We start from the raw sequence: 26,054 nt of genomic DNA, 5'->3' as shown, positions 1-26,054 counted from the left end.
AAAGAAAGAGCAAGGTAAGAGTGATTGAAAGTACTAGAGCAGGAGCTGAGTTACATGTTCACATAGGGTGTTTGGGGCAGGCCTCATAGAGAATGTAAGGTGTGAACATAGACCTGAGGGAAGTGAGGATATTAGCTATGAAGGTAACTCAGGAAGGGTGTTCCAGGCAAGGGGAACGGCCAGTGCAAAGGCTCTGAGGCAGAGCTGTGTCTGCTCAGTTAAGGAACAGCAAGGAGGCCAAAGTGACCAGAGTGAGGTGAGCACTAGGGGAAGCAGAAGAGGTGAAGTCAGAGTTGAGGTCAGAAAGACAATAGGAACCACATCATGGAGGGTCTTGCAGGCCCCATAAGGGCTTGGAGTCTTTTTGTCCCTACTCAAGTAAATTCAGTCTCTCTCATTAATCAAGCTAAAACTTGAGAAACTCAACAAATATTTCTTGATTTTGTATGTCAAATCCCGAGACATACGTTGTTGAGTAAGGGTATCTGTGCCTTCAGGAAGTTCAAGTTCGGATCCCAGTGGTTGCAGCAGCAGGGTGCAGAGCAAAGCTCACTGCACTAGGAGGTGGGAGGCTTGGGTTCTAGACATGCCCTTCCATGTAACCTTGGCCATTCACCAAACCTCAGCTTCCTGTCACTGGAGAGGATTATCTATTTCCTGGTCACCTCCCTGGCACTATGGCGATCAAATGAATGGAGGATGCAAAGACTTATTGACAATTGAACAGCCCTGTATAAATAGAAGGTGGTCACTGCCCTATGTCCCTTTCCTTGGGGCAGTTGACTCAGTCCATGTGGTCATCTTTGCAATGCCTTCTTCTCTCTCCACAACCTCATTGGCACTCACACTCCACCCGGTGAGAACCACCATGGCCATCCATTCGAGTGGGTACAGATATCCAGCATGAAAAACACATCCAGGAGTGTCTGCTTTGCAAAGGAAATGTGCCCATGCCTTCTCCAAGTCATGCTTCCCTGATCAGATAAAGCTGCACTGGGGGTGAACTTGTGGGTCAGGTATGCACGACTCCAACCAACAATAACAAAAACAGGCCCACAGGTTGCTGGACACAGTGAGCTTTTAAAATGCATTTAGACGGTGTGAGGATATTAATAGGGAGACACGTATCTCATTTCAGGCTACAAAGCAGATCCCACAGTGGGACATGGAAATGCTGGCTGCTTCCAGGTTAGCTTAAACTGAAGTGAGAGACTCAGCCGGAATACAGACATGCCTCAGGCTGTGTCCCAGGCGCCGGGATTCCAGCTCTGACAACACAGTCCGTCAACTCAGCTCTGTTGTGAGTGGAACTGGACACTCGGCGATAGCCAAAAACAACAGTTGACTAAAATAATGAGGCTACATTTGGACAGTGATGGAGGTGGAGAAGAATAGAGCTGGATGGGCCCTGTGGACATCGTCTTTAACACTTCCTTTATCTTACAGGTAATGACACCAAGACCTGCGGGTCATGTTATGACTACAGTAACGATGAGACTCTAATGTCATTTTCACAGTGAGTGAATTTGCCTCCAATGGGGTCACAGCATCCTAAATGTCCCGTTATCGTTTCTGTGTCACTGAGACCCTCTGGACACAGGACTAGCTAAATGGACACTTGGGGCCTGGCACAGGCCTGGCTCTGGACTTATTTACTGGGTGACATTTATCTCCTTGTTTGTTTTCTTCACGGCAAAACACGAGATATACATAGTTAAGACAATGTGTGTTAAAAGACTCTGAAAACCAAAATTGTTTTCTACCTCCGTTTTAGAAATTTCCAGCCTGTCATTTGTGAGGACATGGTTTCAAATTAGGGGAGAGTCTCTGAGCAGACCGGGGGGGAAGATAGCTGGCCCCACATGGACCTCCTGGTCACAGTATGCATTGCTCTTCACCATCGATGCCTACCTTCCCCACCCCACTCGGGGCCCCCCTTCACACCCTCCGCAGCCCCACCCGCATTCTCAGCAGCCCTAAGGTTGTCCTCAGGTTTGCAAATATCCCTTCTTCACCTGAGCAACTCCTCCTGTCCTTTACAATGGTAGCATTGCTACATCGATAGGACCATTGCATCTCAGTTTCCTGATCTATAAAATGGGGATAATAAGAGAATCTAGATCATAGAGCTATTCTGAGGAGTAAGTGAATTAGTATACATTGAAGCACACAGAACCATGCCTGGTTCATGGTAAGTGCTATAAAAATATTTTTAGTATTCTTATTATTAGACTACAAAAGATATCATTCAATGTAATGGATTATATATCTGGTCTGCCTTCCCTACTCAGAATATCACAGCCAGAACAGAGTCCTATTTTTCTATTTGCTCAGTGCTTAACACCATATCAGGAACATATTAAGTGCTCAATAAGCACTTGTGGGATAAGTGATTGGGTGTGGTCTATGTAATCATGTCTATGACATCATTCATGTCACTTTTCTCCAGTAAACTTCAAAGGACAGGCAGTATGTCAACTCTACTCCTGTGGTCCTCATTTCAATTGTCTTATTGTTTTAAAATTTTCCCAAGTCTCATTTTTGTTTAAATAACAAAGAAAGTCGTTTTGAAATTTTAATCAGTAGAACTACCACGTGGAAACAAGTGAAGCTCAATTGGTAATAAGTTTTTCCACTTGGAGTTGTGGGCCAAGCCACACTCTCTTTGACATGGTTTCAAGAAGAGAACCCAGGGCTGGATTCTATTTGAAGAGTAATTAAGATAAAAGAAGACCCCGGGGCGCCTGGGTGGCTCAGTGGGGTAAGCCTCTGCCTTTGGCTTGGGTCATGATCTCAGGGTCCTGGGATCAACTCCTGTATCAGGCTCTCTGCTCAGTGGGGAGCCTGCTTCTCCCTCTCTCTCTCTGCCTGCCTCTCTCCTTACTTGTGATCTCTCTCTCTATCTCCATGTCAAATAAATAAAAAAAAAAAAAAGAAAGAAAAAAGAAGACCCCACTCCCCCAATCCTGCCAAGTCTTTGGGATCGTATGGTGTGAAGGGGACAAAAGACTTAGAAGGCAGAACACTACCTCTAGGAGGAAACAGATGCTCTAAGGGCATGATCGGGGGAGGTTAGAGTGGAGTGGGGGGTGTAATTTCCTAGAAGTGGATTTTAAGCCACTGGTTCCACTTCCTGCTCTTAATCTCATGGCTGTGCACAATATCATGAAACTGACACCCAAGAGACTCTACCAGTTTGGGTTACAGGTACGAGTGCTGCTGGGGAAACAGCTCCCTTCCTATTGTGTTCTTAATTTCCTATGTGCAATAGAATTTTTTTTTAAGTTTTTATTTTATTTCCACAGTGTAATATTAGTTTTGTTTGTATGATATAGTAATTCAATACTTGCATACATCACCTAGTGCTCATCACAAGTGTCCTCCTTCATCCCCATCACCTATTTCCCTCATCCCCCCACCTGCCTCCCCTCTGGGAGCCATCGGTTTGGTCTCCGTAGTTAAGAGTCTGTTCCTTGGTTTGCCTCCCTCTCTCTCTCTTTTTCCCCCCAATAGTATTCTTAAATACAACAAAATACAGTCCCTTCAAGAGTTTATAAGGCTAAAATGCAACCATGTTATCTTTTTCTGATAGTCACTGGTGAAGCTGATAATTTAGTAAATGATGCTATCTGATAACATTTAGATATTAGCTAAGGCAGTGATGTAAATGTATGTACTAAAGAATAGAATATGCAGAATATACACGTGGTATTATTTATACTATTTAAACAATGTAAGTTAGGATTGGATAATCAGGAATTTTGACCTGCTTTCTTCACCTGTTTTATGATACGATTTCTAGGCCAGTAGCCACACAAGTGGATCCATCATATGAGCCGAGAAAGGGGTATGGTAAATTATCTGCTAAGATGGCTGCCAACAATTCCTTTCCTCCTTGGACATTTGTGTTGTGTTTCCCATCAAGAGGTGGAGTTTATTTCCTTTTATGACTTACTGTGACCAAGGGAATTCTGCAGAGACAATGCTGTGCTTGTCTGAGCCTTGTAAGAGGCCTTTCAGGGGCCTGAGAGTTTTTACTTTCACTGTCCTAGAGTTCTGAAACACCATGTAAGGACCCAGCTGGAGAAGGGAGACCAGCCAACCCCCATAGACCTTTCCAGCCTCTCCAACCAAGGAGAGGCATGGGAGTGTGACGCCATCTTGACCCTCCAGCCCCAGGCAACCTCCTTTCTCTTGACACTGCTTGGAAATGAGATAGGCTGTCTCTCCCATACCCTGTCCAATTCATACCAACAGGAGCCCACAGTTGTTGTTTTGGATCACTTTGATTTGGAAAGTTTTGTTATAGAGCAGTATATCCCTAAAACTATGGATAGCCCTGATCTACATTCTTATCTAAGATCTCTTCCTATATGGTTTCTTCTTTGGATTGGGACAGGCCAGGAGAAATCTTGAGTGCCTCTCTCTCCCTATGACTCATGCTAGACACTGCTGGTTGATACATTTTTTTCCCATTTAGTCCAGATAATGCCTTCAACTCACCACAGAGCTCTAGACAGCAATAACTAAATCAGGAATGTAGGTCTTTGAATTGAAACTATTAGCGGTTCTAGCATTAGTCATCATGTTTTGAGAGGAAAGGGGACTGGTGTATCCTAGTAATCCACTGTACCTTCTAGAGCCGTGGAATGCTAAAGATGACAGAACTTTAGAGATCCTCTAATCTACGGGTTCTGAACCCTGGCTGCAGTTTAAAATTACCGGGGTTGCTTTATTGTTTGTTTTGTTTTGTACTTTCAAGACAGACTTGAAAAAAAAAAAAAAGAATTTAAATACTTTAATGTGATTAGAGGCTAATGTAATATGATGGACAACTTAAAGCTCAAAGCTACAAACATAAATCAGATTACAAAAGTGATTTGAACTGCTTACAAACCTAAAACATGACCTTTTTTATATTATCCAAGTAACTGCAAAGAAGTGTCTCTTTAAGGGCATCAGCGCAGTCTTTTTTATTTTTATTTTTTTTAAGATTTTACTCATTTACTTGATAGAGAGAGATATCAAAAGTAGGCAGAGAATGAGGGGGAAGCAGGCTCCCCACTGAGCTGGAGCCTGATGGGGGGCTCGATCCCAGAACCCTCAGATTGTGACCCAAGCTAAAGGCAGAGGCTTAACCCACTGAGCCACCCAGGCGCTCCTAGTACAGTCTTTTTAAAACTATTTTAGCTGGAATTACTTGAATTTTTAGCCATTTCATACCTTCATCTTAAAGTATGAAAATACAAACATTTTGGTACAATTTTCCATATATTTTGAGTAGAGAATACAGTTCCAAGTTGGTGTTACTATTCACGATTAAGAGGAAAATATGTTTCAAATACAAATTCACCAACTTATTGGAAGAATCAAAAGTAAAAAGATTTATCCAAATTCTTCTAAACTCCTCCTCTTTATTGTCCCGTGCCTTCTCTCCTGTACTTTCAGTGTAAATATTTTATAAACAAATGTGACTATGTGTTAATGCTACATTTCGTAGGATTAATGAAGGAAAATGAAGTGGAAGAGATTTCAGGTAAGATCTCAGAAAGGAAATCTCCTGCCTAAGTTCTGTATTTAAGTGTGCACTAACCTTTACAATAAAAGGGGGTTTGAACCGTACTTGGTTTTCCAGTAACACTGCATCAGCCTAGCTGAGGACCCATTTCTTTTTATTTTATTTTATTTTATTTATTTGACAGAGAGAGATCACAAGCAGGCAGAGAGGCAGGCAGAGAGAGAGGAGGAAGCAGGCTCCCTGCTGAGCAGAGAGCCCAATACGGAACTCGATCCCAGGACCCTGAGATCATGACCTGAGCCGAAGGCAGCAGCCCAACCCACTGAGCCACCCAGGCGCCCCTGAGGACCCATTTCTTAATGCAGAAACAAACCATGATATTTCTAGAATTGCTTTTCAAAATTATTCAAACTTAGGAACATCCAGATGCTAAACAGACTCAAAAATGAAAACCAATTTGTAAAACTGGGCTATTTTCATGGATTTGGGGTTTCTTTGGCTTTTTGGTGTGTCTTTTTTTTTTTTTTTTTTAAACAATAGAATAAATAGTTCTGTTGGTGACTGTAGAAACGTCGGGCTGTTTGGTGGTATACAGAACCAACACAGAAATGGTGGTTTTCCTGATTGGTCTGTGGTCGTCGGTAATTCTAAGGAATTACTTACTGGAAACTGCTGGCCAACCAGCAGGGCTGCCTTTGTGCCTCTATTGCTTTCAGGATCATTGGTACCCGGGCATGTTTTCCCCAGATCCTCTCGCCTCCTTGTGTTACATGGCCCAACTCCCTCAAATTCATCTTGGTGACTGTACCTTTTGGTAATAACACCCAAAGTAGTACGTAGCGGGGATGAGGGATTCATTTTTACGCCAACTATTGGCAAGTGAAAGGTGGCTTTCCATTCAGAATGTGTTGCATGGGCATTTGGCAATGTAAGCCCATTGGCCTTACAAAATCTCTCGTATTTAGGGGGTTTTCAAGGAAGCCATTTTCAGGAAAGCAGACTTTAGTAACTAACCTCTTCCATGCTTTGTTGTTTCTCTTTCCTGTTTGAAACACTTTCCATACTTCTGTTTCTCCCTGGGCATGAACTTTGGGGCAAAGGGACTTCCCATTTGCCCGCTTTCTCTTGGCATTTTTGTTTCATCCCATTGGAAAAGACTTGAGCTGGGGACAGTCCTTCCCTGCCCAGTAGACGTGCAGCACCTCTCCTCATGGAGTCTCTCACCATCATTCTTTTGTTTGGAGCTTCTCCTTTCATGCGTCCTGATAGTCATTTTCGTTTGTATTTTCTCAGCCTGGCGCTGTTAATGGTAGAGCTTGCCTTTCAGACCAATCATCCTTTTTGTCTTCTTTGAATGTTCTTGAGTCTCCATACCTTCCCTCTTCCTCTTTTTCTCCTGGTAATCCAAACAATGGCCATGGTGCTTCCAGTGTAACTCAATATATTGGTTTTGTGGCGTGGTAATGGGGCAGAGCTACAAGGTGCCAGTGTGAAGAAGCTCTCAATTTTCGGGTATCACAGACCCAGGAGCTGAACCCCGAGACGGGAAAGAGACTCCCTGGGCTGCTTCAAAAATTGAACTGATGTCTGGGCCTCACCCCCGACTCGTTCAGATTCAACGGAGTCTCATTATTTTAAACTATGCATGTTTCTTAGTAATAAAGGAACTTGACTTCACAAACTGGGGCCCCAAGGAGCAGAGCACAGCTGGCTGAATACTACTGAGGAACTATTTGGAGGGTTCGTGGGCTCTCAGAGACCATCTGTCCAAGGACTCAGAACACTGGAAATGGGGTAGGTTTCCTAATAGGGAAGTGAGGTTTCACCTGAGGGAAAAAGAAGAGAAGGGCAGGCACTCAGGAGAGCCATCTCCTAGGCCTGAGGGTAGACATCCCTTCCCTTCCGTCAGAACAAGCCAGGAGCTGATCTGTGAGGGCAATTTTGATATATGACCCCAGATGTGAGTGGAAGATACAGTGTGTGTTTTGAGGTTTTTCCTGTGAAGAATTTCTTAAACCTCAGACCGGATTGTCAGTGAATTGAGGTGAAGTATGAAGCACATGAGAGATGTGTTTGACATAATAGGGTCAGAAAAGTTCAAGGCACCCTCTCTCCTGGCATGTTTGGCAGGAACGCTAAAACACAAGGAGGGGACTAGAAACCTTATGACAGTAAAATTTTAAGGCTTCATTTTTTTCCGGTAAAATATGACTTTCTGTCAGGTGTGTGATTCAGTAGCTTTGATGCAAGTATATAATAAATCTCGCCTCTGCTGAAATCAGAAGAGTTTTCCGCATATAAATAAAAATGATGAGTGTAATAAAATTGCTTTTGATCACCTCACATGAAAGGTGTTAGGAATTTTCAGACTGTTATCATAATTAAAGTGCAAGTGCTTGGGATGAAAAACTCTTACTTGAGTATCTTTCCTCCTGTCCTATCTTAAAAGGCATTTCTGGAGAAAATCACCCTCACCCACTTTAGTATTGTTGTGACCCTACTTTGTAGTCTGAAGAAATGTTACAGTTTTCAGTGACAGCAGGAAAATGGTCTTGTAGTTGAAAACACTACAAACCACAAAGGGCACTGGCATTTGCAAAAATGAACAAAATTCTCTTTACAGCCTCAGTCGAAAGGGATGACTTCAAAAGAACTCATTTTTTTCAGTAAAGGTATTGCCTGGAGACCTTCTTTCTTTCTTTCCCTGGGTCTGCTTCTTGATCTCCCGTCTATAGGGTCACCGTGCCTGACTTGGTCTTTCTACAGGTCTTTTTAAGTTGCTTTTTGTATTTGCTTTATATATGAATCTCTGTTTTGAGTCCAAAAGCATAGGCTAATGATGGGAGAGGGATCATTCCTCAAGCAAATACCCCCATCTACTTACACTTCCGAGTATCACAATGGCTACTTCAAGGGTGATCCCAGCTCCAACCCACCTGCTTCAACCACCCCATACTCTCTCAAGATTCCTAGTCAGAACTTTGACTCTGTCTGTGCCACAACTCCACTCAAAATATTTAAGGGATTCCCTTTTGCTCACAGAATAAAGCTCAAACCCCTTAGCCTGGCCGTCAAGACCCTCTATAATCTAGTCTGTTATATCTGGCACTCACCTCACTTGAAAACTTGGATCCACCTTGGCTGCTTTGCTTACTTCTATACACATTTCTGGCACCTTGGCTTTCATCCTTCCAGAAATGTCTTCCTCCCCCCGGTATGATTCCTGCAAAGTCCAGCTCACTTCCACCTCTGCTGGGAAGCTTCCCCCAGTTAGCCTGTTCAGATCCCTTGAACTTTAGTGGGAATTTTTTGAAATTTAGCAAACCTAACTTTTATTTTTATTTCTTTTTAAATTTAAATTCAATTAGCCAACATATAGTACATCATTAGCTATAGATGTTGGGTTCAGTGATTCATCAGTTGCAAATAACACCCAGTGCTCAGCACACCACATGCCCTCCTTAATGCCCATCACCCAGTTACCCTAGCATCCCACCCACCTCCCTTCCTGAGCAACCCACCTGAGCCACCCTCAGTTTGTTTCCTAGAGTTAAAATTCTCTCATGGTTTGTCTCCCTCTCTGATTTTTTCCCACTCATTTTTCTCTCCCTTCCCCTATGATTCTCTTTGCTATTTCTTATATTCCACATATGAGTGAAACCATATGATAATTGTCTTTGTCTGACTGACTTATTCACTCAGGATGATACCCAACAATTCCATCCACATCAATATAAATGGTAAGACTTCATCCTTTTTGATGGCTGAGTAATGTTCCATTGTGTGTGTGTGTGTGTAGTCATAGATAGATAGATCATATCTTCTTTATCCATTTATCTTCCAGTGGACATCTGAGCCATTTCCATAGTTTGGCTATTGTGGACATTGCTGCTATAAACATTGGGATGCAGGTGCCCCTTCAGATCACTACATTTGTATCTTTGGAGCAAAGACCTAATAGTACAATTGCTGGGTTGTAGGGTAGCTCTATTTTTAACTTCTTGAGGAACCTCCATACTGGTTTCCAGAGTGGCTGTGTCAGCTTGCTTTCCCACCAATAGTGTAGGAGTGTTCACCTTTCTCCACATCCTTGCCAACATTTATTGTTTCCTGTCTTAATTTTAGCTATTCTGACTGGTGTGAAATGATATCTCATTGTGGTTTTGATTTGTATTTCCCTGATGCCAAGCGATGTTGAGCATTTTTTCATGGGCCTATTGGCCATTTCTATGTCTTCTTTGGAGAAGTGTCTGTTTATGTCTTTTGCCCATTTCTTGATTGAATTGTTTTGGAGGTGTTGAGTTGGTTAATTTCTTTATAGATCTTAGATACTATCCCTTACCTGACATGTCATTTGTAAATATCTTCTCCCATTTCATAGGTTGCCTTTTAGTTTTTTTACTGTTTCCTTTGCTGTGCAAAACCTTTTTATCTTGATGAAGTCCCAATAGTTCATTTTTTACTTTGTTTTCCTTGCCTTTGGACACATGTCTAGTAAGAAGTTGCTGAGGTCGAGTTTGAAAGGTTGCTGCCTGGGTTCTCCTCTAGGATTTTGATGGACTCCTGTCTCACATTTAGGTCTTTCATCCATTTTTAGTTTATCTTTGTGTATGGTGTGAGAAAATGGTCCATTTTCATTCTTCTGCCCATGGATGTCCAATTCTCCCAACACTGTTTGTTGAAGAGACTGTCTTTTTTCCATTGGATATTCTTTCCTGCTTTGTCAAAGATTAGTTGACCACAAACTTGAGATCAGTTTCTGGGCTTTATTCTGTTCTATTGATCTATGTGTCTCTTTCTGTGCCAGTACCATACTGTCTTGATGATCAAGACAGCTTTGTAATGATCATGTAATGATCATGATCATGACAGCTTTGTAATGGAGCTTGAAGTCCAGAATTGTGATGCCACCAGCTTTGGTTTTCTTTTTCACCATTCCTCTGGCTTTTTGGGGTCTTTTCTGAAATCAATTGCATTTCTATATACTAACAATTAGACAGAAGAAAGAGAAATTAAGGAATTGATCCCATTTACAATTGTACCAAAAACCATAAGATACCTAGGAATAATCCTAACCAAGGAGGCAAAGGATCTGTAGTCTAAAAACTACAGAACACTTATGAAAGAAATTGAGGAAGACAAAAGAAATGGAAAGACATCCCATGTTTATGAATTGGAAGAACAAATATTGTTAAAATGTCTATGCTACCCAGAGCAATCTACACATTCAATGTAATCCATATCAAAATACCATCGACATTTTTCACAGAACTGGAATAAATAATCCTAAAATTTGTATGGAACCAGTAAAGACCCCAGATAGCCAGAGGAATATTGAAAAAGAAGAAAACCAAAGCTGGTGGCATCATGATTCTGGACTTATATATATATTTTTTTTTTATGTGTGTGCCTTATTTTCCTTTCTAGAGGTTAAATTTCATTCATTTGTTTAGCACATATTTACTGTGGCCCAACCATGTGTGAGGATCCGAGTCCCACGTGGGAGTGCTGCAGTGATTAAGACACACATGGTCCCTGCCCTTAGGAGCTTACATTCTAGTGAGGAATCATAACCATTCAGTATGCCAAGTGCTATTTAGGGGACAGCATTGGGTGCCGTGGGAGAATGCAAGGGGCCCAGTTAAACATACTCAGGAAGGTTTTGAAAGGCTTCCTAGAAAAGGCAATGCCCTTAGCAAGACTTAAAGGATAAGCAGGAATTAGCTAGGCAAGGATGTAGAGGGAAGACTGTTTCAGCAGAGAGAACTGCATACATAAGTTATGGAACTGGAAGAAATCAAAGATCAGGGTGGGCATAGAGGAGGTGGGAGAATTGGTGAAGACAGTTTTGCGGGTAAGCAGAGGCAAGGTCTGAGCCTTCTGTTCATTCTGTCAATGGATGATTTTTTAGAAGATTTTTTAAATTTATTCATTTGAGAGAGAGAGTGCCTGTGAGAGCAGAGCAGGGGGGAAGGTCAGAGGCAAGAAGGAAAAACAGAGCCTGATGTGATGCAGGGCTTGATTCCAGGACCCCAAGATCATGACCTGAGCTAAAGACAGAACTTAACTGACTGAGCCACCCAGGGACCCCTTGATATTCAAAATTTTTAGCAAGGAAAAAAGAAGAGATTACCTTTGGAAAGGCAACCAACAGTGTCTGCCACATAGCATCTCCTGAATATATTGACTCAAACCCCTATACTAAATCCCTAGCAGAGGGAAAAGCATGCTCATTTCCAGGTCTAAAACTATTTGCATCAATTTTCACTGTCACATACAAGATGACTGGATTTCAACAAAAATTTATGAAACATACAAAAAAGGAGGGGGAAAATACACTATCAAAAAACAAAGCAATCAATAGGTTCAGACTCAGGAAAAAGACATTCTATTCATAGTACAAAGATTTAAAAATTATTGCAGACTTCATATCAGAAACTGTGTAAGCCAGAGGATGATGGAATCAATCTTTAAAGTGCTGGAGGGGGCAAGGAGTAGAATCTCTGTGAAGAAGAATTTCATCCCCAGTGAAAATATCTTTCAAAAATTAAGGGAATATATACTTTCTCAGACAAATCAAAGTATTGTTGATTCAAAGTAAAAAGTGGAAGTGGTTTCCCATTATTGTTTAATTCTATACTGGTGAGCAGCGAAGCTGATTTCTTTGTGTTTAGTATTGACTTGTAGTTTGTCTTTTATGAATTGCCAGTTCCTATCTTTCACCCATTTTTCTGTTGGTCTGTTTGTCTTTTTCTTTTTTAAGTTTTCATTTACTTATGAGAGAGAGAGAGAGAGAGAGAGAAAGAGAAAGTGCAAGGAGGGGGAGCAGCAGAGGGAGAGGAGAAGCAGGCTCCCTGGCAGGGAGCCCAATGACATGAGGCTCAATCCCAGGACCCTGGGATCATGCCCTAAGCCCGAGGCAGACATTTAACCAACTGAGCCAATAGGCACCCCTATTTGTCATTTTCTTATAGGAATTCCTTATATATTTTGAATACCAATCCTTTGTTACATACATAGCAAATTCTTTTCATGATCTGTCACTTTTCTTTTAGTATGTTTATGGTGACTTTTGTTAACAGAATTTTACAGTTTGTCAAATTGTCAAAAAACTTTATCAAAATTAAATCTAATCACTTTTCCTCTATACTTTAAGATTTTCTTCTAAGGTTTTATAGTTTTGTATGTTGTTTGCTCTTTAATCCTTCTGGAACATATTTTTTGAGTAGTAAAAAGTAGCATTGTAAATTAATTTCTCCCAAATGGTTAGTAAATTGCTCCAATATAATTTTTTAAATAGTCAATATGTTCTTTCCATATTGATTTTAAATGCCACATTTACCATAAAATACCTTCCCATATATTCATGGCTCAGTTTCTGTATTCCCTTTTATGTCCCACAGAGCTATTTTGTATTAGCATTACAATGTTTTATTTCCTGCAGCTTTATGTTTTGGTATTGTGCTAGCCAATGGCCAGGCTTGTCCTGCTCAGCTCCTCCCAGTAGATAGATAACACACCTGCCTGAAATTTTGCAGAAGGAGTCCTGAAAGAGAGCACCTGCTCTTTTACATTTCTGAAGTAGCCCAGCAAACAGTGGGCTGTAGGATGAGTAGTGATAATGACCACATGACCATCACAACTGGCCTGTCATATTGTTTTAAGGCAACCAGGTATGTTTGGTGCCTGGTTATTATTTCATCTGTGTGCAGTGCAGCAATATGGCATGATAGCAATATAGCAAGAAACTGAAACTGATAATAGGTCTGGCTAATGTGGTTTACCAAAAGTGGTTTTGCAAAACCATCCTGGAGTTTTGAGGCATTTTGACTGGGGGCATATAGGCCCCAGAAAACACTGTTCAGGACTTCCCATCACCTGGCAATTTATTTCTGGCTGGTTGACCAGACCAGCCCTCAGACTGTCTCTCATAGTGTGATTAAGGTAAACCAAAGAGCTGTGCTCTCCAAGCTCTCCTACCTGATGCAGGCTCTCATTTTTTCAGGTCATTGCAATGACATGCAATTTGGGTACTCTGTGAGTACCTGAGTGGTCCTTCTTACTCATCTTCAAACCTACCCTCAATTGGAAGACTTAAGAAATTCACAACAGCATGCTCTCTCTTCTAGAACCTCTCTTTCAGAATTACCTTGGGTATTCTTTCACATTTTCTCTTATAGAAGAATTTTAGAGTCAGTTTATAAGTTCTTTGAAATATCCCACTGGCAGTTTCATGGTGATTTCACTGAATGTATAGATTAATTTGGGGGGAACAATTATCTTTAGATGCCAAGGCTTTCCAACCAGATACAGGAACATTTTCTTTATATATGTTTGGGTTTTCTTTAATGTTTTTCAGTAAAATTTTATCATGTTTTTATTTGGATCTGAAACTTTTTTTGTTTATTCTTGGGTATTTTGTAGCTTCATGACTTTGGTGTATAAGATCTTTTCATGACATTTTGTAATAGTTATTGTAGGATATAGTCAAGCTGTTGTTTTCGTAAGTTGATATTGTGCTTGGCCTCCTAACTGAACTCTGAATTGTGATCATTTACCTCAGATTCTCTTAAATTTTTTGTTTTTTACTTTTTTATTTTTATTTTTTTCTCTTAGATTTTTTAGATACACAATTATGTTGTTTGCAAATACTGACAGTTTTGTTTCCTCCTTTCAGATCCTTATGTCTTATTTTTTTCCTAGTCATTTATGGCCAAGACCTCTAGTTCAATGTGAAATAGCTACAGGGATCCTTTATCTTGTTCCTAATATCTATAGGAATAATTCTCTATTTCATCATTAGGTATAATATTTTCTCTAGGTTTCTGGTTCATATTATCAAGAAAAGAAAATTTTCTCATATTTCCAACTTGCTAAAAGTTTCCTGAGGTTGAGAATTAAGAATCATGAAATAACTTTTCTGCTTTCATTGAAATAATCATATAATTTTTCTCTTCTAGTCTACTAACTTAACAATATTTTGAAGTGTGGAAACAACATTGCATTTGAGGGATTAAATGCCATTTGATTTTTCCCTGTTGTGGTAATAATGCTTTTAGTTTGCTTATAAATTCTTAAATAGGACAGGCAGTCTTTGGTTTGCCTGAAAACTGCCTGTCTCAAAAGTCTCCCTGAGTCCCCTATTCTATTATTTTTGTCTCTAGTGATTGAGTTTGTGGTCATCCTCTTCAACGTTTTGTTGCAGATTATTTAGGGAAAACTAAGGATATTTGAAATATATCCTTAACCTTTAAAATTGGCATCATAGAGGAGAACCAGAGCATACCAACTGGTGACTGACATCTGTCAGAAACACAACCCTACATTTGAGGTGGTTGGTAAAGGGATGGTCCATGGCCCATGATCGCATTATGTATAGTTCATCTCCATGTAAGAGATTATGGAAAAGTGCAACTGATCACATACGAGTAGAAAGGATATGCTTTCTTGGAGTCAATCAATCCAAAATCCAGGACACAGACAGGAGGTCAGTGGTCTTTGAGTTTCCATGACAACTGGAGGATTTACCATTATATCAATAAAGCATAAGCTTCAGGGCCTCTCATTTAAAAGAGCCTTTCTAAGCAAGGCCCTGCTTCTAATTTTATATTTTTATGTTTGTATTATTTTCCTAAAGAGAGGCCCCAAGTTGCATAAGCCTTAGACCCTGCAAAACCTGAGTCCATCCTTAATGAGAGCCCCAGCCATAGCTTTACATCCTGGCCACCACGCTGGAGCCCAGGGCTCTGAAAGCCCTATCTGGCAACCCTGATAATTCTCTCAGTGAGGCAATTAGAGTGGGTGGCAGATTAAATTACCCTGTTGCTTCCCAGCTGGGCTGAGAGAACTGTGGCCTGACAGAGAAGCCAGTGGGTATCACATGGAAGAAGTGCTTGGCTATCTCACACTTCGCTCACTGTGGGGGCACATGACCAAATTCATTATTAACGGCGAGCTGATCTGGTTACCTTGATTGACACTAAGTGATTTCAGCCTGGGCTATATTTGTCTTTGTGGGGAAAATGACTGCACAGAGCTGAAAGGTTATTTCCCTCTTCAAATACATTTGGGCCTGTCACTGCGGAGTTACGCACCCTGACATCAAAATTGGACCCATGGGCTTTGGAAGACAGCAAATGACATCATGGGCAAAAAATGGTGTCAGCTTCGTTTTGTTTTTCCTTCTCTTTCTGGATTCTGACAGAGAGGTAGTTTGTCGAGAATTTGCAAGGCTTTCAGGTGAGGAAAAGGAAGAATTAGTAGTAGCAGTTACCTATTTTGCACACACACAAAAATAGTTTTCAGGGTATATTTCTCTGTTTTCCTGGTCTCTCTCTGTTACTATGAAGTTTATTTATTTATTTATTTAGGGAGGGAGTTGATTTCTAATTAATCAGACTAATAAATCATTTACCTGCTATTGAAAAAAATCTAACCTCTTGCTAGAATTCATTTAGAATTCCTTTAGACAACACATATTTTTGTCTATAGAACCAGAAAGGGAGGCATTACCTACAAGAAATTCCATCCTTAACTGTGATACCCTCTCCCAAGATACCTCGTGTTTACGTTGTAAAACACGTAAGAGAAGTCTAAGATGACGTGGTGTTACATTCACAATGTCATGCTTTGTGATTCTGAATGCATGTAAGAAATACATCACACCCTGGGGCTCCTGGGTGGCTAAATATCTGCCTTGGACTCAGGTCACGATCCCAGCATCCTGGGATCGAGCCCCACCATGGGCTCTCCACCCAGTGGTGAGTTCCCTCTCCCTTTCTCTCTCTCTCAAATAAATACATAAAATATTTTTAAAAAAGAAATACATCAAACCCAGTAACACAGGGAAAGATCAGATGCTGCTAGGCCCTAAACTTTGATTAGAAAATTTAAATTAGACTGAAGGAAAAATTTTAGCCTGAAGATATCAAACAGAGTTATAGTAACTTAAGGTGCACCATAGCCCTACCTCCTAGGATTTACTTATTTTGGATGAAACAAAGGTTAATGAATTTAGGGAGAAGTCATATTGATGGATGGATCCTCTAGACTTGAGAATAAAAAGGAAATGTTTTTTAAAAACTGTACCTTTTGTCATCGTTTTTGGTACAGTACAAGATTCTGATGTCTGATTCTGTATTGTTGATGAAGAGAGGAGGAACCGACCCTCTTGCAGGGTCCACAACTGTTGGGTTTGAGTGACAACAGCTCTTTGCAACGGTGACCCACCTGAGGAAACAGTTCTTAACCCAGACTGAGTCAGCTGGTTGGGGAGGCAGAGCTACCATTCGGCTTCGAATCACAAAGTCATAACTTCTGAATCTGTTCCTCCTCTCTTGGATCTCTGTCTCCTCTCTGAGGGCGATGACAAGAGGATGGGTTGGCTTCTCATTAGACAGAGAAATAGGAGGGAGTGTCCGCTGACCTAAGGAAAACATGGTCTCTTTAATATAGACCAGCATATAAAAATGCATGTAAACAAGCATTTTTTATTTGAACATTAAATTTTATTGGTACAGAGCATGTGTTTTGTTACACTGGTGACTAATGCCTTTAAAAAATGAGATTTTGGAATGCCATTCTGCTTATGTAAAGAGCTTTTAGAACATTGTTCTGGAGCAAAACCCTATAATAGTTGACTAACAACAAGGCAACTTGAGGTGCCAAAAATATTTTCTGCAGAGCCCTCTATTAAGTGGAAAAAGTTTTAGGCTTTTTGTTTTTTCCTCAAATGATATCCAAATGGTTTTTGTCTGAGAAATATAGACTTTAAAAGTCATCAGTTTGTGAATATCTGTGTACAAAAATATTTATTTGCATGTAGATACACTGTTTGGTCCCTATTTCTCTATCTAATGGGGCCAGTGATGTATTCAAAAACATCTAGTCAAAATTAAATATAGCTGTGATAGATAGAAGAGGAAAACCTATGAATGAAAATTAATAAACATGCCTGAAATTGCTTATTACCAAAGGAAAAAATTATCTTAATCTCAACATAGGAAGTCTTGGTTATGACTCATACTCATGATTTTAAGTTTTGTAGGAAAATGCTTTTTAGACTGCAAAAGAATTCCTGGATGTTGGCTATTATGATGATGATAATGATAATGACATTTATGGGGTGTGCTTGTTCACAGAAACAACAGGAAATGCCAACGAGGTAAAATAAACAGATACTTTCAACAAAGAAAAAAAATTTTTTTTGAAATAGTGAATGCAGTCAACAATTAGTATTTTCCCAGGTTAGTCATTTTCTGACACAGTGAAATATATGGACAGGTGAGTCCCTGGTCATCGTCACCTGTAGGCAGGGATCAGTCTTCTTGGATTCTGCTGGGCCACAGACCCTGTCATCTTGTAGAGTTGTGTGTCATTGCTTCTGTCCAGCCTCTGGAAGCTCGGACTTGGGCCATTGTGGAAGATCTTCCCACGTTCATGTTTCACATGGCTCCTAAGGTCTGCAGGGTACTATGTTGAGAAAGAAAAAATGATTAGTACTCGTGGTCACGAAGCAAACCCAGAACTTGTTCCAGGGAAAATAAGGGGATTCTGGCCCCTCCTCCAAATTTAAAGTTGATATAATTCAGGGCAACTTTGATCTCTCCAGATTGGCCCTTATTTCTGAGTTTAAGTGATCACAGGCCTGATTTGTATTCTGTCCTGAAACAAAACAAAACACCCTCGACCTACTCTACAGTAGGAAGCTCATGGGCTTTGAGAACTGACAGCCTGAGTTTGATCTGGGCTCTTACCAACTGGGTAGCTTTGGGCTCACTTGCCTGTTTCCTCACTTGTAAATGGGGAAAATGATACTTTCTTCTCCCAACATGGTGAGGCTTAAATAAGATGATATGTGGAAACCACCCAGCACATAGTAGACACCCAATAAATCCTCATTCCTCCACACTTCTTCTGTGAAGGTCTTTCCTGCTTGGGTAAGTCCAAACTTTCCAGAGGCTGAGTGCTCTTGGCAGTTCTCATTAACTTACTCACAAAAGATTTTCCAGGATGTTTTTGTGTTTCTGAATGGTCAGATCATACGGGTGGTGTTTTGATTTTGAAATAGTAGTTCTCAAGGTCCCCTCGTAGTTGAAATATTGCCCTTGAGGGAGGCAGAGCCGAGGTTGGAAAGACTCTGCAGGAACGATGCACCTGACCTTTGTCTGCTGAGCCCCTTTCTCAAAGGAGGAGACACCCTACAAATCTGTCTTCAACCACTTGCTCCTCCCAGGAGGAGGAAAACTATTCCATATGCTCAGTCACTCTGACCCTTTGCTTCAGAGGGTGCTGTGTCCATGGCTGTGTTTATGGCACCGTTTGTGGGAGAGAGACGCTCTTCATGGCCGAGACATTCCCTGAACCCCATATATGTCACCACATAGAAGGCTGCCTCTTCTACCTGAACACTGGGTGGGCTCTGGTTCTACTAGAAAGTAGAAGAAATAGTGATCAGTGAATACAATTTGGGGTCTTAGTGTGGTCAAATTCAAGATCATTCATTAATTCAACAGATATTTTCTGAGCACCTTTCCCTGAGGGTATATAGGTTTTGCCCATCGTTGCATAGCAACTCCATTGAAGGACTCACTGTTTCCCATCCAAGTACTAACCAGGCCCTGCTTAGTTTCCGAGATCAGACGAGATCAGGCACGTTCAGGGTGGTATGGCCACACAGATGGACCCACTGTTTACATCAAAGTTGATTCAGGGATCCATGGAGGGTTTTTCAAAAGCAGGTGAATCCCCTCAAACCATGTGCCAAAGAGTACATGCATGCGTCTGCCCACCTCTGGGAGGAACATCCAGAACTTCCAATAGCTTCTCAGAAATTTAGGAACCACCTACTGGATGTGAACTACATGTTCTCCCTGTGCTCAGATAGGGCCCAGAGGGATCCTAGCTCCAGAGTCCCTCCCGGGCCTCCAGATCGATGAAGTATCATGGTGGAGGGTGTGCTCACCATTCCCCAGAAGCCCATATCCAGTGGCTGAGGATTTGCTGGACTGCCTTGCAGCCACTGCTACCCAGACCATCACAAGCTGGTCTGCATTTGACTCAAGAGAAATCATTTCCAACCACCTGGAACTCAGCCACCTTCTGGGCTAAAGCTATAGAAAGAGCACTACACTTGGCCATGGAACATGATTGCTCTGAGCTGCACTTGACTTCTCCTCTCCTACTGGAGCATGAAAGCTTGACTGCAGGGTTCTGTGTCCCTCCCTCATGAAGGCACCCTATACACTCCTTGGCATCCACGAGGTACTCAGCTCAGGTTCATGGAGTTGAAGTGAGGGGGGCTGATAATTCTTGCCCTAGGCTGGGAGGGAAAATCATACCATCTAAATAACCATGATGCAAGGTAGGAAGGGATCCGTTTCATGAGAGAACTGCAGGTCTCAGAGTCTGCCTCACAGAGGGTGACACAGTTAGCTCAAGGGCTGCTTCAACTGATGGGGAATCCCAGAAGACTGTTGGAGGAGGAGCCCCAGAGCTGGGGCTGGTAGAAGGTAGACAAGGGGATATGCAAACAAAGGGCCTTTAAGGGAAGGGAGTGGCCTGGGCTGGAGAACACAGGGCAGGGAGGCATAGGGCAATGGCAGGCAGGCTGGGTAGGCTGGAACCAAGAATGCCTGGAAGGGACTGGTCACACTGGGCTGGAAATTCAGTGGGTCTCCACTGCTCTGTGCCCTCTCACCCAAGGACTGAGCAGCGGGCCTGGCTATCCCCTTTGGCAAGGCCATGAGCTGTGGTTGGGTCCTCAGGCCAGGGCAACCCAACTAGGCTCAGTGCTGTGCCGGGTTATACTTTTTACAGCTAACGGATCATTGGGCATTTTCAGTGTTACAACCCCTCACCACAGGGAGAACATTCTGGGAGGCAGTAAACATTGGAATCGTTGCTTAGTAGCCTCCATATCTCCTTTAAAAAGGCGTTTCAAGGGGCGCCTGGGTGGTTCAGTCGGTTGAGTGTCTGACTCTTGGTTTCAGCTCAGGTCATGATCTCAGGATCATGGGCTAGAGCCTGATGTCTGGCTCCTGGCTCTGTGGCGAGTCTGCTTGAGATTCTCTTTCTCCCTCTGCCTCTGCCTCTCCACTTGTCTCTCTGTCTCTAGAATAAATGAATCTTAAAAAAAAAAAAAAAAAGTTCCAATATCTCACTTCCTTTAGGCAGTCTTCCTGGATTGTGTTTGCCAAACACTTCAGCTCCTTTATGATGGCCTAGCTGTTTATATAGGTGGTTCTCTTCTGTTGTTGCTGGTCCTCAAGGAACCTTATAAATAGTTCAGGCCCTGGGCCCTTTAAAGCATCAATCTTCTTGAATTATGAATGTAAAGAAAAAGTTCAGAGCATGAAGTCCCTCTTTTAAGCTGAGGATGAGGGGAGGAAGATTCTGGCATCCCCTGTCTTCCTCTGTGTGGGAATTGTCTCCTCCATCAGTCTGGGAGCTTTGATCCCCTCTCTCTCCAGAGTACTTACCCAAGGCTTGCTGGGAGAAGGGTGAGCTATAAAGTGTGTGGGGCAGGGTGCTGCTTTCCCATAGGAAGCCAAGCATCGCTAATTAAGACAGAAGGCTCCAGAGGGGTCTGTGGCCTAAAAGTCCGGGGGATCCTTTGTCTGCATGTTTGTCTGCATGGCCACAGGCTGTTGCTGTCCTCAGCTCAGGGGCCACAGTCCCTAAGGGAAGGTGTGGGACTTCATCCTTCTTCTTGGCTTCTGGAAACTGGTGGGGTCAGGACAGCATAGGAAATTTCTGATTTCCCAACTGTCACCGCATGCCCCCTCCTGAGCCCTGTACTTGGCCAGGCCGCCCCATTCCCAGGCCCTCCATGCCTGTGCTGTTCTGGCCAGAACAGGAAGATCCTTCCCGCTAAGGAGAAGGGCTGGGCCAAGTCTGAGAGGCAGCATGGGTGCATTGACAGCTAAATATTTGCCTCACAAATTTCAGTAGTGATCCCAAAGGGTGCAATATTTGCATATTGAAAATCTGCCAGTTATAAAACTGAGACATTACTCTTTTAAATGTATCCAATGACATATAAATAGCATAGCAATTTGATACTCACCATCAGCTGTTTAAAAAATACTTAACAAGCTCTTCTTTACCATATTGTTCCTATTTCTCCTTGAATCTGCATTTTCATTCCAATTCCTCCAGAGATTTTCATCCTAATATATTTTTATGCTTATCATATTCTGCGATAAAAATGTGTGTATATTAAAGTCACTTTAAAAATCTCCTGTGATCATAAGCTCCAGCTGTTAATAAAAAGTTTCTAGAGTTCCATTAAAAGAGTTTTCATTATAAAATTGATCAAAATACTATAAACATAATGTGAATTTTAATAAATATTTAACAAAAATGCAGTGTTACTGGAAATGGATCTTTCTTATTTTTGAATTTTTTCATTTTATTTTATTTTATTTCTTTTCAGTGTTCCAAAATTCATTGTTTACGCACCACACCCAGTGCTCCATGCAATATGTGCCCTCCTTAATACCCACCACCAGGCTCACCCAACCCCCTACCTCCTTCTCCTCCAAAACCCTCAGAGTTTTGTTGTTTCTCAGAGTCCACCGTCTTTCATGGATCTTTTTAATTTGAATTTCAATACAGTTAATAGACAGTGTTGTATTAGTGTCAGGTGTACAATATAATGATTCAACAATTCTCTATATTACTCAGTGCTCATCATGATAAATGTACCTTAATCCCCATCACCTATTTCACCCATCCCCCACTCACCTCCCCTCTGGTAATCATCACTTTGTTCTCTGTAGTTAAGAGTCTGTGTTTTGGTTTGTCTCTCTTGTTCCTTTGTTCATTTGTTTTCTTTCTTAAATTCCACATAGGAATGAAATCGTTTGGTATGTGTCTTTCTCTGACTGACTTCTTTCACTTAGCATTATACCCTTTAGCTCCCTCCATGTTGTTGCAAATGCAAGATTTCATTCTTTTTTATGGCTGAGTAATAGTCCCCTGTCTATATAGGCCACAGCTTCTTATCCATTCATCAGTTGATGGACACTGAGCTGCTTCCATAATTCAGCTACTGTAAATAATGCTACAATAAACATAGGGTACATAGATCTTTCCAAATTAGTGTTTTTGTATTATTTGGATAAACACCTAGTAGTGGAATTACTGGATCAAAGGGGAGTTCTATTTTTAATTTTTTGGAGGAACCCCCTTTCTGTTGGAAATGCATCTTTTAATGACATGGGAAGGATTTCTTTTATGCTCGCTCCTTTATCCTTGAATAAATGTTACTTATTATTAGAATGAGACATGTTTAGCTTCAGTTCCATTGTTATTTTTCCTTTCTTGTAGATGCACCTGAAAAAATATGTCCACAGAAATATTATGGGAATAGAAAGAGTTGTCATAGCAATGAGACTCGATTCTTTGAACCCCTTCCCAGTTTTATGCCAAAATCACATGGTAGTCTATCATCATAAATTATTTTTAATGATCTATCAGCTGACAACTTAATTAGATTCTCCATCAATTTAGCTGAGTGCAAAGAATGGAGAATCAGCTACCTGGGGAAATTGATTCCTGGTCATTGTACTCATTCAAGTTTTTCAGTTGCTAGAAAGTATATCAAAAACGCTCTACTGTTACTTATGGAGGACAACTGATCGCATCCTGCACTTTTGCACATTAAAGTGCTTTGTTTAACCCAATATACTCTGAAAGTGTTCAGAAAAGAAAAAAATATTGTTAATTTTAACTTATGTTGCTAATACCAAGTCTTTTAAATAAAAAAATCATCTTACACAAACAGTCATACATACACACACATTCACACACAGCTGCATATTTAGCATATTCAATTTATGGATATTTGTCCATGTTTTAACTTAATTAGTTAAGCCCAAACTCACTGTCAAACCAAATGGCCAAATCAGACTCAATCTGAAAAAATCAGACTTCATTTCTTCAAATAAATATGTTGACATGCATCGTGGAGACAGTCTCACTTATGAATTGTGTCTGGTAGAGTGGAAAATAAGGCATAGAGGCTTGCCATGAGCTTGTCACCTATAGGAAATAAAAAATATCTTCATCTGTCCCTTTGTTTGATAACCTGGAGGTTTTAAACAACTAGGAACTATGTACCATAGGAATTAAGGCTCAGGGAGGGTGAAGGGAATCCTTGTCTTTTGTGAAGCAAGACTGTGAGGAGGAAGTGGGAGTGGAGAACCCACGGGAAGACACTTACCCAGATGTTCTCAGGCTGACCTGTTTTAAGAAATGTAGACGTGGAGGTTGAAAATCCAGAAATAGATTTCCTTAAAACTACTTGTGTCCACATGTCTTTTGGAAAGTCTTAAGTTACCCCTGGCCACACATCATGGCCAGTTCGAAGACCACAGGACTAACCAAGGAGTGACTGTGTGGCCACACCTACAGGAAAGCCATATTGTCCCTCACCTCTCACATCTGATGTCACTCACCAAACATTTACTGAGAACCAGGCACAGGACTGGATCTTATGGGGGAAAATACACTCCCCACTCCTGCCCATAAGAAGTCCATTGATTAGAAGCAAGTCACTAGGCCAAGCTCACACTCAGGGAGGAGACTCATGAGGGTGTGCACCAGCAGGCGAACATCACTGGGAGTCATCTCCAAAGGTACCTGTTAGAGTACTTCATGCTTTTTCCGACTCAGGTGTGAGTCCTGGTTGCTTGCTGGGGAAGGAGGAAGAGCCTTACTCCATAGCTGTAACATAAATAATAAAAGTTGTAAAGAAAACACATGTATAGAGATATTCACTATCACATTGTTGATAATAACAAGAAATTAGAAACAGCACAGATGTCCCTTCAAAGGTCTTGGAAGTTCCTGCCCCAACCTCTGCTCAGCCCAACCAATTTAGGTGGTGAAGTAGGAGGGGGGAAGTACGAAGAGCAGAGCCTAACGTCCATGGCCTCGTCCGGACCTCCTTCACCTGCCCCTCTCCTTTTGCCCACGGGAATGTGCAGAGGCTGGATATGAAGGCAGGGGAAATGGGCGGCCTGCAGGGCTAGGGGAATGTGAAAGGACTGCAGCACCGGGCGCCTGGGTGGCTCAGTGGGTTAAGCCTCTGCCTTCGGCTCAGGTCTTGATCTCAGGGTCCTGGAATTGAGTCCTGCATTGGGCTCTCTGCTCAGCGGGGAGCCTGCTTCCCCACCCCCTGCCCTCTCTACCTGCCTCTCTGCCTACTTGTGATCTCTCTCTGTGTGTCAAATAAATAAATAAAATCTTAAAAAAAAAAAAAAAGGACTGCAGTAACAAAGGGGACAAAGAACAGGTTCTGTAGACGTAACCTCCTGGTAGAACTGGGGAGGCACTTGTCAAGTGGTACCAAGTTTCAGTTGTGCAAGATGAATAAGTTCTGGGGATCTGATGCACAGCATGGTGACTATAGTTAGTAATACTGTATCATATACTTGAAATTAATGAAGAGGGTAGATCTTAAGTGTACTTATCACACATATACACACACATAAAGAAGGGAAGGGAAGAAAGAAAAAAGAAAAGAGCATGGTAACTATGTAAGTTGATGGCATTGTTAATCAGCTTGAATATGGTGATTATTTAAGAATGTATACATATAACAGATCAAGTTGTACACCTTAAACACAAATTTTATTGACAATTATACCTCAATAAAGCTGTGGGGTGGAGGGTGAGGCATGACCTCCTATAAAACAAAGAGGAAGGAACTAGCTGCTCTGTGTGCGTGCTCTTTCTGTCTCTGTCTCTCTCTCTCTCACACACACACACACACACACACATCATTTTACCAATTATAAATCTACCATAAAATACCTGAATCCATATTTCTTCTAAACACCAGAACTGAGAATTATTTTTAAATCCTGAATAGCCATGTGTGATATGAAAAAACTCACATTCTTTTACTGTTCTCTACCTTTTCCTATCTGTTTCTTCTATGTGTGTGTTGTGTGATCTGGGATATGAGGAACCAACATATCACTATTATATTGTGGACATTCTACACTATTTATGTTCCCCTTAAATATTACTTGCTGTTTAGATTACATGCTTTGAAGCTATATTTACAGTAATCATTTAAACTTAGTTGTATGCTTAAACATCTTCAATGCTTACCAATAATCCCATATATTATGAGCAACCCATTCTTTAGCTCATTTAAAAACTTCACCTCTCCATTGAAGCAATTTTCTCAGGAAAGATATTCCTGAGAACGTTTAGGAATGTCTTTTCTGGAGCATTCATAAGTGAATGATAAAGCTACCATTTGGCTAAATTAAACTGTCTTTCCCTTAAAATCTTGGAAATGTGTCATTTTTCTTTTTTTTTTTTTTAAGATTTTATTTATTTATTTGACAGACAGAGTTCACAAGTAGGCAGAGAAGCAGGCAGAGAGAGAGGAGAAAGCAGGCTCCCCACTGAGGAGAGAACCCAATGCGGGGCTCAATCCCAGGACCCTGAGATCATGACCTGAGCCGAAGGCAGAGGCTTAACCCACTGAGCCACCCAGGCATCGCTGTCACTTTTC

The 26,054-nt window shown here is 41.4% G+C and overlaps 1 pseudogene; it reads right to left on the bottom strand.

The window, feature by feature from the left end:
- Positions 1 to 26,054, bottom strand: part of LOC132022385 (ribosome biogenesis protein NSA2 homolog) — a 118,889-nt pseudogene that overhangs the window by 67,331 nt on the left and 25,504 nt on the right.

The sequence above is a fragment of the Mustela nigripes genome, chromosome 7, assembly GCF_022355385.1.
Source record: "Mustela nigripes isolate SB6536 chromosome 7, MUSNIG.SB6536, whole genome shotgun sequence".
NCBI lineage: Eukaryota > Metazoa > Chordata > Mammalia > Carnivora > Mustelidae > Mustela > Mustela nigripes.
The sequence above is the reverse complement of the archived record's forward strand: the minus strand, read 5'-3'. Positions and strand labels throughout refer to the sequence as shown.